The sequence below is a fragment of the Pelobates fuscus genome, chromosome 2 (genome assembly GCF_036172605.1).
Source record: "Pelobates fuscus isolate aPelFus1 chromosome 2, aPelFus1.pri, whole genome shotgun sequence".
In the NCBI taxonomy this organism is placed as follows: Eukaryota; Metazoa; Chordata; class Amphibia; order Anura; family Pelobatidae; genus Pelobates; species Pelobates fuscus.
The window spans coordinates 197,999,290-198,015,380 of record NC_086318.1 but is presented as its reverse complement, the minus strand read 5'-3'; the positions used below and the strand labels follow the sequence as shown (position 1 = coordinate 198,015,380).

The 16,091-nt window shown below is 49.3% G+C and overlaps 1 protein-coding gene across 1 annotated transcript in view; it reads right to left on the bottom strand.

The window, feature by feature from the left end:
* The window catches only part of LOC134586258 (uncharacterized), a 141,696-nt gene that overhangs the window by 36,523 nt on the left and 89,082 nt on the right, over nt 1-16,091 (bottom strand). The window lies entirely within an intron of this gene.

The window sequence follows — 16,091 nt, the reverse complement described above, 5'->3', positions numbered from 1 at the left end:
AAAAGTGTTACTTTGGAAAATAGCAATTACTCAAAAGTGTAATTTTCAGTATTATTAGGAGAGTCATTTATTTCCATGATTTCCATTAACCAGTTAGTAAGGGTGAACCTTTGGCTTTGGTATCATTACTGGCACTCAGAGCCTGCCTACAATGTAACTGCTAATCCTAGATGCCCAAATATATTTTATGTATTAAGGTGATTGATGTGCTGTGTCTTGTGACAATATTATTAGGCTATTGAACTGTACTTGTGGAGACAGAGAATCATTAATGAGGAATACATAATAGAAAATGAGAGCAATCGACCTGGGCATTTAAGAGGAAATTGGCATGGAAGTGTAAGACCCACAATGAGGGAAGAGGGAGGGAGTGGGAAATGAAAAGGGAAGTTAAAAGAAATAGAGGAAATTAGTCAAAGGGTCACTTTAGGCACTGTAATCGCGTCATCTCATTTAAGTGGTTATAGTGTTTGGAGTCAATTAGCAATGTCCTTTAATTCTGAGTTTTGAGCATTTTAAAGGGACACTATAGTCACCCATACAACTTTAGGTTAATGAAGCAGTTTTGGTGTATAGATCATGCCCCTGCAATCTCACTGCTCAATTCTCTGCCATTTAGGAGTTAAGTCACTTTGTTTAAATCACTTAAATCACCTGCATGTGACTTGCACAGCCTTCCTAAACATTTCCTGTAAAGAGTCTCCTAATGTAATTTTAAGTTCTGTTTCATTTACAATTTCATATCTCCTGCTCTGTTAATAGCTTGTTAGACGTGCACGAGCCTCCTGTATATAATTAAAGTTTAATTTACAGAGCAGGAGAAAAAATATTAAAAATAAGTTAATATCCGATTGAAAATGAAACCATTTTGTTTTCATGCCGGCTGTGTCAGTCACCGCCAGGGGAGCTGTAGCTAGAGCTGCATGGACAGAAACAAAAGAGATTTGACTCCTAAATGGCAGTGAACTGAGCGGTGAGATTGCAGGGGCAGGATCTATACACAAAAACTGCTTCATTAAGCTAAAGTTGTTTTGGTGACTATAGTGTTTCTTTAAAACTAAGTGGAAGTCCCCAGCAGCTTTTCTGTTAGGGCTAATGAGGAAACATTAGTTTGAGCAACATTGGGTGATTGGCTGAAATTGTCAGCTGACCACTTGACAGGCGCACAGTCGGATTTGCCGGCATATGCGCTAACCTTACCCCAACCCCCATTAAAACACGGACACAGGTTATACTGTTGGAAATAATTAGTCCACAGCTTTATTAAATTGTTAATAAAATAATTAAGGAATAACAAATGGGGTCATTGCCAACAAATCTTATTAAAGTTAACATCCCCCCATATACATAACATACCCCTAGCAATGACCCCACAATAATAACAATAGATAACAATCTAAAAAACATGTTAATACAGAAACTGGCCGTGCAATATGACCACATTTCCACCAGGTTAAATTGTAGGGGTGTACCGAGACACCGCTACCCACCATATCGATTGTAGGGGTGTACCAAGACACCGCTACCCACCATATCCATTGTAGGGGTGTACCAAGACACCGCTACCCACCATATCCATTGTAGGGGTGTACCAAGACACCGCTACCCACCATATCCATTGTAGGGGTGTACCAAGACACCGCTACCCATCAGTTCCAGTGTAGGGTGTACCAAGACACCACCACACCCCCAGGTTCGGAGCCACCGACGGGCTCGAACCTACCAACCACGTGCAACACTGCCCAATCCACACTAAACCTCAGGATGCCCACTTTCTCCTCCATCTACCCTCCGATTTAACCAGGCCATTCCCCGCCGCTGTGAAAAAACGGGAAATCAACTAACCTAATCAAATACAGGGAGGGTGGGAGGGACAACTGACAGGTAAGCTTAGGTTTAGTTAAAATGGCCACTTCATATAATGGCTTGTGTAAATATTCCCCTTATGGCTCCGCCCTACCCAGCATGCTAGCTGTCACTAACTTCCTGTGGTTGCTATGCCTACCTCCTGGCTCTGTCAAGGCCTATTCCTCTTAGCTGCGCTGATCCATGGGCTACATGACAGGCGCACAGTCGGATTGGCCGGCATATGCGCTAACCTTACCCCAACCCCCATTAAAACACGGACACAGGTTATACTGTTGGAAATAATTAGTCCACAGCTTTATTAAATTGTTAATAAAATAATTAAGGAATAACAAATGGGGTCATTGCCAACAAATCTTATTAAAGTTAACATCCCCCCATATACATAACATACCCCTAGCAATGACCCCACAATAATAACAATAGATAACAATCTAAAAAACATGTTAATACAGAAACTGGCCGTGCAATATGACCACATTTCCACCAGGTTAAATTGTAGGGGTGTACCGAGACACCGCTACCCACCATATCGATTGTAGGGGTGTACCAAGACACCGCTACCCACCATATCCATTGTAGGGGTGTACCAAGACACCGCTACCCACCATATCCATTGTAGGGGTGTACCAAGACACCGCTACCCACCATATCCATTGTAGGGGTGTACCAAGACACCGCTACCCATCAGTTCCAGTGTAGGGTGTACCAAGACACCACCACACCCCCAGGTTCGGAGCCACCGACGGGCTCGAACCTACCAACCACGTGCAACACTGCCCAATCCACACTAAACCTCAGGATGCCCACTTTCTCCTCCATCTACCCTCCGATTTAACCAGGCCATTCCCCGCCACAGCTCAGGACTTGACACCTAAAGCTCCTGAGCGACCCCCACCACACCGGAATAAGGCCTGTTGCATGCCTTCCTGAAGGCCCAATTTAAACAGATCACACCTTACATCCGAAAAACTTACCCCATCCCCCCTGGAGTACCCAGGGAGCTTGCCTCCCGGTCCCTTGTGTTTTACTGTTACACCGCCCCCACATCTGCTAAATACCGCCATCAATTATTTTTTTTTTTTTATTAATTCGTCCTCGCCACCGAGACCGGGTACCTAGTATGTCTCCAATGTAACCGAGGAACCATCTCGGACCGCACCACCACCGCACCTGTGGCCAGCTCCCCTAGCCAGTCCACCTCCATCTGCCTCCACCTGTTCAATTCCTTTTCCGGGACCATGCCGATATCCTTCCCGCCCTTGCGGGTTACCAGAATGTCCTAGACAGTACCCCTAGTTACCGTCCGGAAAATTTCCTCCACCATTGCCTTGCCACCAAAACCCCCGAAAACCAAAACCACTCCAGCTCCACCAATTCCAAAGGAAAGCCCAGTTGCGCTTGACCCGAACCGCGGCTCCCTTCTGCGCCCCTTAGATGTAAGAGTGGCCCACCAACCATGTCACCAAACCTGAAACGAAAGCAGCATAGCCCCAAACACAAACGTCCATAGCCATTAAACCAAATAGACCGGCCGCAAGCAGGACTTAAACTGTACTGACTCCCACTTGCCTAAACGTTTCCCCAGGTCCTCACTTAAAACCAGGCAGGACGCCTCTGTCGCCGCCATTATCCGGGAAGCTTGGGCCCCAAAGTGCCCGGGATCCAAACCCAACATTGTCAAGCCCCTCCGAACAAACCCCTGCGTGAATTGAATCGTGACCGCGCCGATCCGTCCCCTTTTACCAGTAAGCCACCCGGGATGTCCGGGCGAAGCTCCAAGTAACATGATGCGCTTGGCGCCGGGCGTACCCCTGACCCCGGCAAGGAATATAGCTTTACCAAACCTCCTTTACCATACACATCCGTTCTTGTACAACCCCACCGAATCATTACCTTAACCGACTGAGGTTCAACAACCGAGTGTAGAACCCCCCCAACACCCGCCTGAAAGGCACTCACCAGCTCCCCAATCCGAATGGCTCCAAGCCCCCGAGAAGGCCACCGCAAACATACTCACCTCAAAAGTAGAGTAACACACCACCAGGCGTTGCATTACCCAAGGAAACCAGCCGCCCGGCACCGACATATTTCATACCTCTCCGTAAGACCCGCGATGCCTGTGTCAGGGTACCTGTTGTCTCTACCTCAGAGGAGGTGAGATACTTAGACGTTCATCCTCTCAGAGGGGTTGACTCACTCGTTCCTCGCAGTTCTCTCGGCCGTTTACACGCCGGCCGCGAGGGACCTGCTTCCTTTTATGACGCAGTGCTCAGTAGCCGACGTCATGACGACAATCCGTTCCGACCTGTCAATCAAGTCCCGACCACGAATCAGGACTCGTCGGGGGCGTGATTACCTATATAGAACCAGGGTATAAAGTAGGGCTTTATGCATTTGTTCATTGCCCTGTCGTGGTTCTAGCTTGTCTAGTCACTCAGTGCTCTTGTTATCTATTTGTCTCTTTGGTTTTGACCCGGCTTGTTTGTTCTATCCTGCTTACCTCTATTACCCTTTGACTCGGCTTGTCTCTCGCTTACCTGCTCTCTCGTTCCCTCGACCTCGGCTTGTCTCTAGACCATTCTTTGTTTACTCCTTACGTTAGTCCGGCCATTCTAAGGTCCGGTATACGTACCTACCTCCTGTTTGTACTTTGCGTGTTGGATCCCTGTCCCGATCCTGACATTACGACAGGGCCAATGGATCCTGCAGGTACAAACACTCAGGTTGGTTCTTCCGACTCTAGATTTTTAGGCCATGGATCATAGAATGGATCAGATGGCTCTAGCGCTGCAGGCTTTATTATCTCGTTCTAATAATCAACCAGAAGAGATGCGTACTACATCCATCTCCCCTGTAAGTTCAGGTCTAGAGGTAGCCACAGTAGGTGCTTCTTCCCATATTACTCCTCCTGTACGTTATGGTGGCTCTCCGGATAAGTGTCGTGGTTTTTTAAACCAGATAGGTATTCATTTCGAATTACAACCTCGCTCCTACCCTACAGATAGGGCGAAGGTTGGATTCATTATCACACTACTCATTGATAAGGCTCTGAGATGGGCCAATCCATTGTGGGAGAATGATAACCCGTTAGTCTATAATTATAATGCCTTTGTCGCTGCTTTTAGAAGAACTTTTGACCCTCCAGGTAGAAAGGTCAATGCAGCTAGATTATTGTTGCGCCTTAGACAAGATAACCGAACCCTTGTGGATTATGCACTAGAGTTCAGGTCCTTGGCGGCAGAAGTTAAGTGGAATGAACAGGCTTATATAGACGTATTTTTAAACGGATTATCAGATAAAATTCTAGACGAGGTTTCTACAAGAGAGCTTCCTGAAAATTTGGAGGATTTAATTTCTTTTATTTCTCGTATTGATGAACGTTTAAGAGAGAGGCAGAACACTCGAGATAGAACCCGTAGACCTTCCTTTAAACTAGCTCCCTCATTTCAAAGTCCTGAGTCCACAACCTCAGCTTTTCCAGAACCTATGCAGATAGGCAATACTCGCCTCTCAGAAGAAGAGAGACAGTACAGGAGAAGGGAGGGGTTGTGTATGTATTGTGGAGTAAGAGGGCACCTACGCCTAAATTGTCCTAATCTCCCGGGAAACGCTTGCACCTAAGTTTCTCTAGAGGACAGGCCTTGGGTGTTTCTATTTTGTCCTCTATACATAATTATAAAGATCACAGGCTTCTGCTACCTGTTTCTTTAGCTTGGGAGAAGGGAGTACTAAAAACTATGGCGTTGGTAGATTCCGGAGCTGCTGAGAGCTTTATTGACCAAGTTTTTGTTACTAAACACTCTATTCCATCCCAGCTAAGGGATACACCCTTGGCCGTTGAGGCCATAGATGGTAGACCATTATCTGAACCTGTTATTTTTCGTGAGACCATACCTGTTAACTTAACTGTTGGTATCCTACACGAGGAAGGTATATCTCTTATGCTTATTTCATCCCCTTCTGTTCCTATAGTCCTGGGGTATCCGTGGTTAAAGAAACATAACCCTATTATTGATTGGGAACTAGGGGAGATAGTCTCATGGGGCCAGGGTTGCCAGAGCAGGTGCTTACAGAAAGTCTCACCGGTTTGCGTAGTTAACGCACCGGCTAATTCTACCCAGTCTACAGACGTACAAATACCGCCTCTGTACCTGGATTTAAAGGCAGTCTTTGACAAAAAGAATGCTGACACTTTACCTCCACACAGGCCCTTTGACTGCAAGATCAGACTCCTGCCTGGGACCATGCCTCCGAGGGGTACGGTATACCCTTTATCCACTAAGGAGAACTTAGTCTTAGAAGAGTATATTCGTGAGAACCTAGACAAAGGATTCATTAGGAGATCCTCCTCTCCTGCCGGGGCCGGTTTTTTTTGTGTGAATAAGAAGGATGGTACGTTAAGGCCTTGCATTGATTATCGAGGCTTGAATAAAATAACGATTAGAAATGCCTACCCGATTCCTTTGATTACTGAGCTCTTTGATCGCCTAAAAGGCTCCAAGATTTTCACCAAGTTAGACCTCAGAGGGGCGTATAACTTGGTGAGAATTCAGCAGGGAGACGAGTGGAAAACAGCGTTCAATACCCGATATGGGCACTATGAGTACACGGTAATGCCTTTTGGGCTCTGTAATGCACCGGCAGTATTTCAGGACCTGATCAATGAAGTTCTTAGGGAATTTCAACAGGATTGCGTTATTGTATATTTGGATGATATACTAATACACTCTAGAGAAATTGAGACCCACCACAGACAAGTCAGAAGGGTATTGCGCAAACTTCTACAACATGGCTTGTACTGCAAATTGGAGAAATGTAGTTTTGACCAATCTCAGATAAACTTTCTTGGTTACGTGATTTCTGGGGACGGGTTTAAAATGGATCCGGATAAACTCCAGTCTATTTTAGATTGGCCATTACCCAGGGGTCTCAAGGCCATTCAGAGGTTTATTGGATTCTCCAATTATTATAGGCGTTTCATTAACCCCTTAAGGACACATGACATGTCTGACATGTCATGATTCCCTTTTATTCCAGAAGTTTGGTCCTTAAGGGGTTAAAGGATACTCTTCTATTATTGCTCCTATTACCAATATGACCAGACAGGGGGCTGACACTAAGACTTGGTCTACTGAAGCTCTCGTTGCTTTCAAGACACTCAAGGAACTTTTTGCTTCTGCACCAATTTTAGTTCACCCTGATACGACTTTGCCTTTTCTACTCGAGGTAGACGCCTCAGAGACAGGTTTAGGCGCTATCTTGTCTCAAAGGTTAGGTGTGGATAAACCGTTACATCCATGTGGTTTTTTTTCCAAGAAATTATCTGGGCCTGAAAGCAGATATGACATTGGTGACAGGGAACTACTAGCGGTCATCATGGCTTTAAAGGAGTGGAGACATTTATTGGAGGGGACCTTGCATCCTGTTACTATTTTGACGGATCACAAGAACTTGTCCTATATTGGGGAGGCCAAGTGCTTGTCCGCCAGGCAAGCTCGTTGGTCCTTGTTCCTCACTCATTTCAATTACGTGCTCACTTATAGACCTGGTTCTAAGAACTCTAAAGCCGATGCTTTGTCTCGCCAACATGAACCTTCTACTATATCTGAGGCGGTTTTGTCTTCTATAGTTCCCAAGTGCAATATTATCGCCAACACGAGTCTCAGGATTCGTTCTCCGTTGCTTGCCGAGATCATGAAGTTACAGCATCTGGCTCCTAGACAGGGTCCTGGGGCAAGGTATTTCGTTCCTCCTGAACTCCAACTGGAACTGTTACAGTGCTTTCACAACAGTAAGGTGGCTGGACATCCTGGCATTCGCAAGACGTCTGCCTTGATTTACAAAGATTTCTGGTGGCCTTCACTACGTAGGGATATTAGGGATTTCGTCGGAGCATGTGAGGTCTGTATGAAGACTAAACAACCTCATACGCTTCCATGTGGGCTTTTGCATCCCTTGGAAATTCCCGAGAGACCGTGGTCCTGTCTGGCTATGGACTTCATTGTCGATTTGCCTGTTTCTAAAAAACAGACTGTTATCCTCACGGTGGTTGACAGGTTTACTAAGATGGCTCATTTCGTGCCCTTACCTAAACTGCCATCTTCTCCCGAATTGGCTGAGATATTCGCGAGAGAGATTTTTCGTTTACATGGGATACCTTCCGAAATTGTTTCTGATAGAGGTTCCAAATTTGTTTCCCGTTTTTGGAAATCCTTCTGTTCTCAACTGGGCATCAAATTGAATTTCTCTTCTGCCTATCATCCCCAGTCTAACGGAGCTGCTGAACGCACCAACCAAAAGATTGAACAATATTTGCGTTGTTTTGTTTCCGAACACCAGGACGATTGGGTCGGTCTGATTCCTTGGGCGGAGTTTGCACACAACAATCTCGTTTGTGATTCTACTCGTTCTAGCCCCTTTTTCATGAATTATGGCTTTCATCCTTCCATCCTTCCCTCGGTTTCTCCTTCCCAAGGGGTACCGTCGGTTGATGTTCATGTTGCCAATTTGAGGAAGTTGTGGGATCAAACTCGACAAATTCTCCTGCATAATTCCGCGTTGTTCAAGAAACACGCTGATAAGCGTAGAAGGGCGGCTCCGGTTTTTGTTCCAGGTGATAGGGTATGGCTGAGTACCAGAAACATTCGCTTGAAGGTTCCTTCTATGAAATTCGCCCCTCGTTACATTGGCCCTTACAGGGTTCTGACTCGAATTAACCCAGTTGCGTATCATCTGGCTCTTCCATCTGCCTTACGCATTCCTAACTCCTTTCATGTTTCCTTGTTGAAGCCTCTAGTATGTAACAAGTTTTCCTCCGCTGTATCCTCTCCTCGCGCTGTTCAGGTTGAGGGTCAGGAGGAGTATGAGATCAACTCCATCCTCGATTCTCGAATCTCTCGGGGGAGGTTACAATATCTTGTTAACTGGAAGGGATATGGTCCTGAGGAGAGGACTTGGGTACCTCAGGAGGATGTGCATGCTCCTCGCCTCCGCAGGGCTTTCCACTCTCGTTTTCCTTCTCGCCCCGGTTCCTTCCACCCGGTGGGCATTTCTGAGAGGGGGGGTACTGTCAGGGTACCTGTTGTCTCTACCTCAGAGGAGGTGAGATACTTAGACGTTCATCCTCTCAGAGGGGTTGACTCACTCGTTCCTCGCAGTTCTCTCGGCCGTTTACACGCCGGCCGCGAGGGACCCGCTTCCTTTTATGACGCGGCGCTCAGTACCGACGTCATGACGACAATCCGTTCCGACCTGTCAATCAAGTCCCGACCACGAATCAGGACTCGTCGGGGGCGTGATTACCTATCTAGAACCAGGGTATAAAGTAGGGCTTTATGCATTTGTTCATTGCCCTGTCGTGGTTCTAGCTTGTCTAGTCACTCAGTGCTCTTGTTATCTATTTGTCTCTTTGGTTTTGACCCGGCTTGTTTGTTCTATCCTGCTTACCTCTATTACCCTTTGACTCGGCTTGTCTCTCGCTTACCTGCTCTCTCGTTCCCTCGACCTCGGCTTGTCTCTAGACCATTCTTTGCTTACTCCTTACGTTAGTCCGGCCATTCTAAGGTCCGGTATACGTACCTACCTCCTGTTTGTACTTTGCGTGTTGGATCCCTGTCCCGATCCTGACAGCCTGACGGACGTGTCAACATTCCGTCACTTCCTCCCAATCGGTCAGTTTGAACCCCAACGCCAATGCCGCCATGCTCTTGTCCCTTGCCGATGGAGCTAACGCTGAAAGAACAAGTGGCTTAGGAACCACATCAAGGTATCCCTTCGCCCCTCCTTTGACTGGGACCCCCAGTGAAACCAACCGCCTAGTCCCATATATCCCAAACCTCCACATAGGCGGTCCCCGTGGCCGGTGCCATAGGATTCCGTATCAATCCTCCAAGCATGGCGTCTCGAGCTGCCACACTTCCACTGGACCGGCCTGTCCCTCCTCCCACGCCCCTTGGGGCCGCCATTCGCAGCTTGTCCCCTTGTGCGCGAGCCAAGTAACCAGCCCCTACCTTCCGCCAACCAGGGACGTGGCATGCCTGCACCAGAATACAAATCACCGCCATTGGCGTACCTCCTGTACCGAGGACCCGGCTGGATGGTAAACCGCATGAACCCCGCCGTATTGTCTGTGAATTACGACTTTTCGGCCCTTAATCCTTCACCTTTTAGAGCCACGGCCACTCCCAATGGAAATAACTCAAAAGATGCCAACTTCGAATTAGAGGACTTACCTTTCATGCCTCCTGCCACCGCTCCGCGCACCACCTGCCTTCCAGGTATGCTCCGGAATCTATGTTCCCAGAGGCATCCGTGAACAACTCGATACCACCCGCAATGGCTCCACAAGTAGCCTTCGCCATGAAACGGCTACAGACCCATTCCTCATGACTAACCTGACATGCAAACTTGAAACTGCCTTATGAACAACTGCGATTTCTCAGCGTGACCTTCTTGGGCCTGTGAACCTTCACCCTAATTCCCAAAGTGCAGTCAACTGATCCCCAGGCAATTGACACTCTCCTACCACCGAAACTATTTCCAGCCTAAGCTAAGACGCGCGGTAGGATTCCCGCCACCGTAAGGTATGTCCACAAAGGCCCGGCCCAGCCGAGCCCACACAGCAAGCTATCTTACAGATAATGTACTAAGGAACCCCTTCCTGATTCCTCTTTCACCACCCACTCCCAGACGGAACCAACTTCCCGAAGTAGGAACATGAAATGGAACTGCCCCTTGGCAAGCAGAGGTTACCAATAGGCACCTGCAAACATGCAACCCAAACGATGGAAGGGTCGTCAATAATCGAACACGTCCCGCTCCCCCGAACCAACTCGACGGCAAGGCCGAATGATGCCAAAGATACAGAACAGGTCCGTGTCGATGTCCTCATTTACCGATGCCCCTTTCGGGTGCGATAAGTTTTTTATCAGACTGAATTTGCCTGCTCCTGGGGGGCGCGCCGGCAGCCCCCGAAAAGAGCAAATTTCCTGCACCATCATTAGGAAACGGGGACCTTACCCCGATTACGCCTACTGGGATACAAAAGCCCTAAGCCAATTCCCAAAATCTTCAGTATCTTGCGATACTTCCGCCTTTCCCCTCCTCTTCTTTTCCGGCCTCCTTATCATCCCCTTTTAAAATCAAGGAACTCCTCGAGCGGAAGACAGGAACATTTTTTTTTTAAATCCCTTAATCAAAACTTATCCTCCGCCTTCAAGTGACCCCCCCCAATGTCCCCGCGATGGACACACGCCGCGCCTGGAATATTGCCACACATCTAACTGTTCTCCTATCCCGTCGAATGTCCCCGGTACCGGTACACCCTATTCCCCTTCCCGGCACGCCATCACCACCGCCCTAACATCTGCCTCCCGACCGCCCTTCGGTGACCCCACCCTTCCGCACCGTGGGGACGGCCCCTTTTTTCCTTGATCATGACTCTAAAATGATTTTTGCAATTTAAAAAGTGTGGTGTGTGGGGCGTGGTCTGACTGCCAAACCGAACGGTCGCATGTGTATGGAGCTCCCGACCAAAAGACCGACAAGCATAGCAAATATAGACACCCAGACCGGAATTACCGTACCCAGCAGTTACCTCAGGAGCCCTAAAGCCCGATGGGGAAAAAGACAAAGAAACCGAGGCAAGACATGCCCCGAATGGGCATGAACATCGGAGATTTATGGCGGCAGGCCCAAGGAGCACAAGGGCTCAAAATGGCGTCCATAACTGGGGACTGCTCGGACCTCTCTGATGATTTCTCCTATGGAACGGAGGAGGGATACATACCAGCTGCGGCGCCACTTCCACCACAGACCCCAGCCAAAGTGCAGGACACGGCTCCAGTGACGGCCACCCTATTAAAAGAACTTCTAGCGGAGCTGCAAAAGAATTTACAGGCCGACATGGCAACTATCCGACAAGACCTCAAAGGCCTGACAGGCCGAATAGGGGCGCTGGAAACAAACTCACTCACCTGCAAGCAGCAGCTCACAACCCTCCAACAAGAGGTTAGAGATCTGCAAACTTTAACCTGCTCTTATGAGTGCCGTTTTGCCACCCTCGAAGATTCCCGCCGCCAGAACAATGTAAAGGTTAGAGGGGTCCCTGACAATGTGCCCGACGAAGAGCTCCCACACATGGTGAGGAGGTTGCTGTCGGCCCTACTCACGCCCAAACAGTCCAGAGCAATGGACACAGAAAGCATTTTCCGAGTGCCCAAATCAGCCAAGGCACCGGCTTCAGCAACCAGGGACATGATAATACAATTTGTCCGGGGAAAGGATAAAGCAGCCTTTTTAACCGCGCTGCGCGGCAACTCACCATTCGCCTTCGAAGGCATGACACTGACTTTCTACGCGGACCTGAGCGGCAACACCCTGGCATGGCGCCGGGAAATGCGCCCGATCACCACCCTCTTACAGCAGAATAAAATCACCTATCGATGGCGCCCGGCTCGCACCCTCTCAATCCTGCAAGGAAATACAACGCATACCATACGGGACCTCCGAGAGGCCACGATGATCCTGCAGCGTCTAGGAATTCCCCATCACTCCCTCAACACAGACGCCCCGAAACCAGCACATCACCCAACACACGGATGGAACCCGGGTGCCACGGCGGAGTTTACACCCAGACAGCCCGCCCAGGGCACACAGGACACTGCCAGAGCCTAATTCTCCAAAGGGCCGCCTGTCGCAGGCCGAACCCACGACATACCCATTTCACGGAAGGTGACTTGAATCACATTCCCACATGCATATTCCCATGTTGGCTACACACCCTCGAAGTGGACACACGTCCACAATGTGACCCTTCTCCTTTGTTCTTTTTTGCCTTCTGATTATCGTTTTTTGTCTTTTGTTTTTCCCCGTATCTCCAGCCAAGGGGCTCCTTGGGCTGGACATAACCGAGCTGAATCCGAGGTCTGGCTAAGCTCCACCTTACGGAGACTACCGGCTGCACTGTCATGTTAAACGCATAGACTTTAGCACTGGGCCACGACAGGCTTTGCTATAATAATTTTACCGTTGATATTGTTTAAATTGTTTAGATTGTTTAAACTGCTCTCTATGGCACGTAAAATAGGCTACACACACCACACCTCTCAGCAAACAACCAGGGGACTGGACAACCGAAGGCCACACCAATAGGGCACCTAGGCTACTCGTAACAGGATTGACCGTACTCGTATAACCAGTAATATATCCCCCAGATAGAGAGGAAAGGAAAAGACACAATCGCAGGCCGCACTCACCCGCTTCCTAACCCTCAGCGTCATGGCGTATACAAAATGGGGTGACACACACCACATAGGCGCACTGTTTAGCTACTCAGCCACACAACATCGGCCCAACAGTTACCGGCGCAAACAACAGACCTCTGTGATGCACAGAGAGCCCGCAAGTACTACACATGACAGCAAGAGCCACTACATAGCTTGATCTCGTGCATCACACATAATTTTACTCTCAAACAAGACAACTCATCGACATAACTGTTAGAACGAATGTTTTAAGCGCATGTATAATCTAACTCTACTTACACTATGGCAAAACACTCAGATATATCTGAACCTGCGTAGCCACATAAACGACAAGATAGTCACTACAGCACGATGTTACCAGTTACAAAAAGCAGTCTTGTATATTTTATTTTATTTCAACTGACAAGATACCTCATAGTATTAGCCCTAATAAAAACTAAAATGTGCCTGACTAATAAATGTCACAACCCGCAATGCTGTAATAATGATGTGATATATACCCTGTTACCGCTGTTGTGGCGTAATGAGGATGCGTGTTTATTTTTTGTGCACATCAAAAATAAAGAATTAAAAAAAAAAAAAAAAGTGTGGTGTGTTTATTGACTCACCGCCCGAACCCCCGTCTGTGCTGTCCTTCCGTCCACCTTGCCAGGCTCTGGAGTATCTGGTGGACGCCGACTCCTGTCCGCGCTGGTCCCGCCTCAAGCTCGTAGGAGTAACACTCCTCGACCACTGGAGACCCCGGCCGTGCCAGGCCCCAGGGATGCCGCCCTTCCGTCCACCTTTTCAGGCCCCGGAGTGTCCAGATGACGCCGACTCCTATTCGCCTGATCCCTCCTCAGGACCGTAGGGGTATTGCTCCGCTACCTGTAAGGAGAAGACAACCTGGGTAGACTGTACTGCTGGGACCCTACCCGTCCTTCCTCCCTACGCTCCTTTTCACTGTTCCAAGCTTCACACCTCCGCACCGGCCTAACTTCATTGCTCCTGGCGGCCCTCCGCCGTCCCTGCGCACTGCAGCCCGAGGAACCAGATGTGCTGCGCCGCCTCCTCCCCCGACTGTCCGTGGAACTGGACATCCTTCTCCTCCCCCTGCAGCTGGTCTTGGAACCACTGCGCCTGCTGTGTGACGGGCTCCTGTCCCTACTCCACTGCCGACCCGCTGACCTCCTTCCGCTGCTGGGCCTGGCGCTAACGCTGCGCCGCTCCCTTCTGTAATCCCTCCTACCCGTGTCCCTGCTGCGGTGCCCCCCCGTGAGAGCAGCTTGAGGGGCCCATCCTCCCGCTGCAGCAGCTCCTGTCATCCCTGTCCAGTGCAGCACCCCGTGACTCTCCCCTGTCCGCTGGGCCTGGCCCAACGTTGCCCGCTGCGCCTGGCTCTGGGGCACCCTGCCCCCCCTGGCAACCTGAGGGTACCCCTGCCGCTCCCGTCCTGGCCACCTCCCAGGCCGTCTCCGAACTGATCCTGCTGACCGGGCCACCCCTGAGCGGCTGGGAGGCCGCCTGTGCGGAGTTGTCACCTGTCCCACCAGTCCCCTGCCCCACAGTGACAAGTATAGACTCACCGGGACGCCTCAGCGAACTGCCTCTTTCCATGTGCTCTTCCGCCAACCCGGCCGCCATTCCTGCCGTGCTGGAGCCTTCCTCCCGCGGTATCTTGCCGCCAGCCGCCATCTTAAGTGGGGCGCTTGCCACTGCAGGCCCGCGCATTGCGGACGTCCTCGCCCGACCGGCGCCGCGTCGAACATACGGCGCCGGCCGTCCTCCAGCAACCTCCGAACCTCCTGACTGGGCGCCGACAGGCTCCTCCGACGCCGTGGTGCGGGCGCCATGCCCGGGCTCAACGCTGGGGCGGCCGTGCTCTTCGCGCCGTCCTGCGCTCCGCTGGTGCCAGAGGGGGAACTGCAGCCCCCAGTTGCTCATGCAGCCAGGCCAGCCCACGGTCCTTCACTGCTGCCCTCACTCCAGCCAGGATCTCTTCCAGGGACGCCATGGACCTGCAGAAAATAAAAAAGAAGAACTTCCCAGACCTGTCACAATTAACAGGTAAGTGAAGCTCTGATTAAAAATGTTCTTCTATGCTGCCTCCATGCTGCCTTCTGCCTGAATACTGCTCTGTTCTTCCATGCTGCCTCCTGCCTGAATACTGCTCTGTTCTTCTATGCTGCCTCCATGCTGCCTTCTGCCTGAATACTGCTCTGTTCTTCCATGCTGCCTTCTGCCTGAATACTGCTCTGTTCTTCCATGCTGCCTTCTGCCTGAATACTGCTCTGTTCTTCCATGCTGCCTCCATGCTGCTGCCTTCTCCCTCCAGGGCAGGCAGCTTACATAACTGACAGGTAAGCTAAGGTTTAGTTAAAATGGCCACTTCATATAATGGCTTGTGTAAATATTCCCCTTATGGCTCCGCCCTACCCAGCATGCTAGCTGTCACTAACTTCCTGTGGTTGCTATGCCTACCTCCTGGCTCTGTCAAGGCCTATTCCTCTTAGCTGCGCTGATCCATGGGCTACATTTGGCCTATTAGAGCCGCCTGTTGCAGGTATGAATTGGTAGGGCTAAGGAACAGTGTAATTACTGTCTCAGCCATAATTCAATGTGGGTGGCCAGGGACCCTCATTCATTGTTAAATTTATTTTAAAAAAATGGTTTAACATTGACAGTGTCAGGGGACTCTAGGCATTTTAACCAATCTATGTTTCGCATTCAATGAGATGAAATGGTTGTAGTGCCTAGACCCTAGAGTGTCCATTTAAGAGAGATAATTATATAAAGAGTTCTATAAAGAGTTGATAGAGAGGAAATTAATATGTAGGGGATAAAAGCAGTTTTTGTTTATTGAGATAAGGGAGAAGCAGATATAGAGGGTGTCCACAATGTAGAAGAGGAAATGCAAAAGAGAGATAGATTACTTCAAATAACCAGAGAGCAATGAAAAAGATTAAAAAGTTAAGAAAG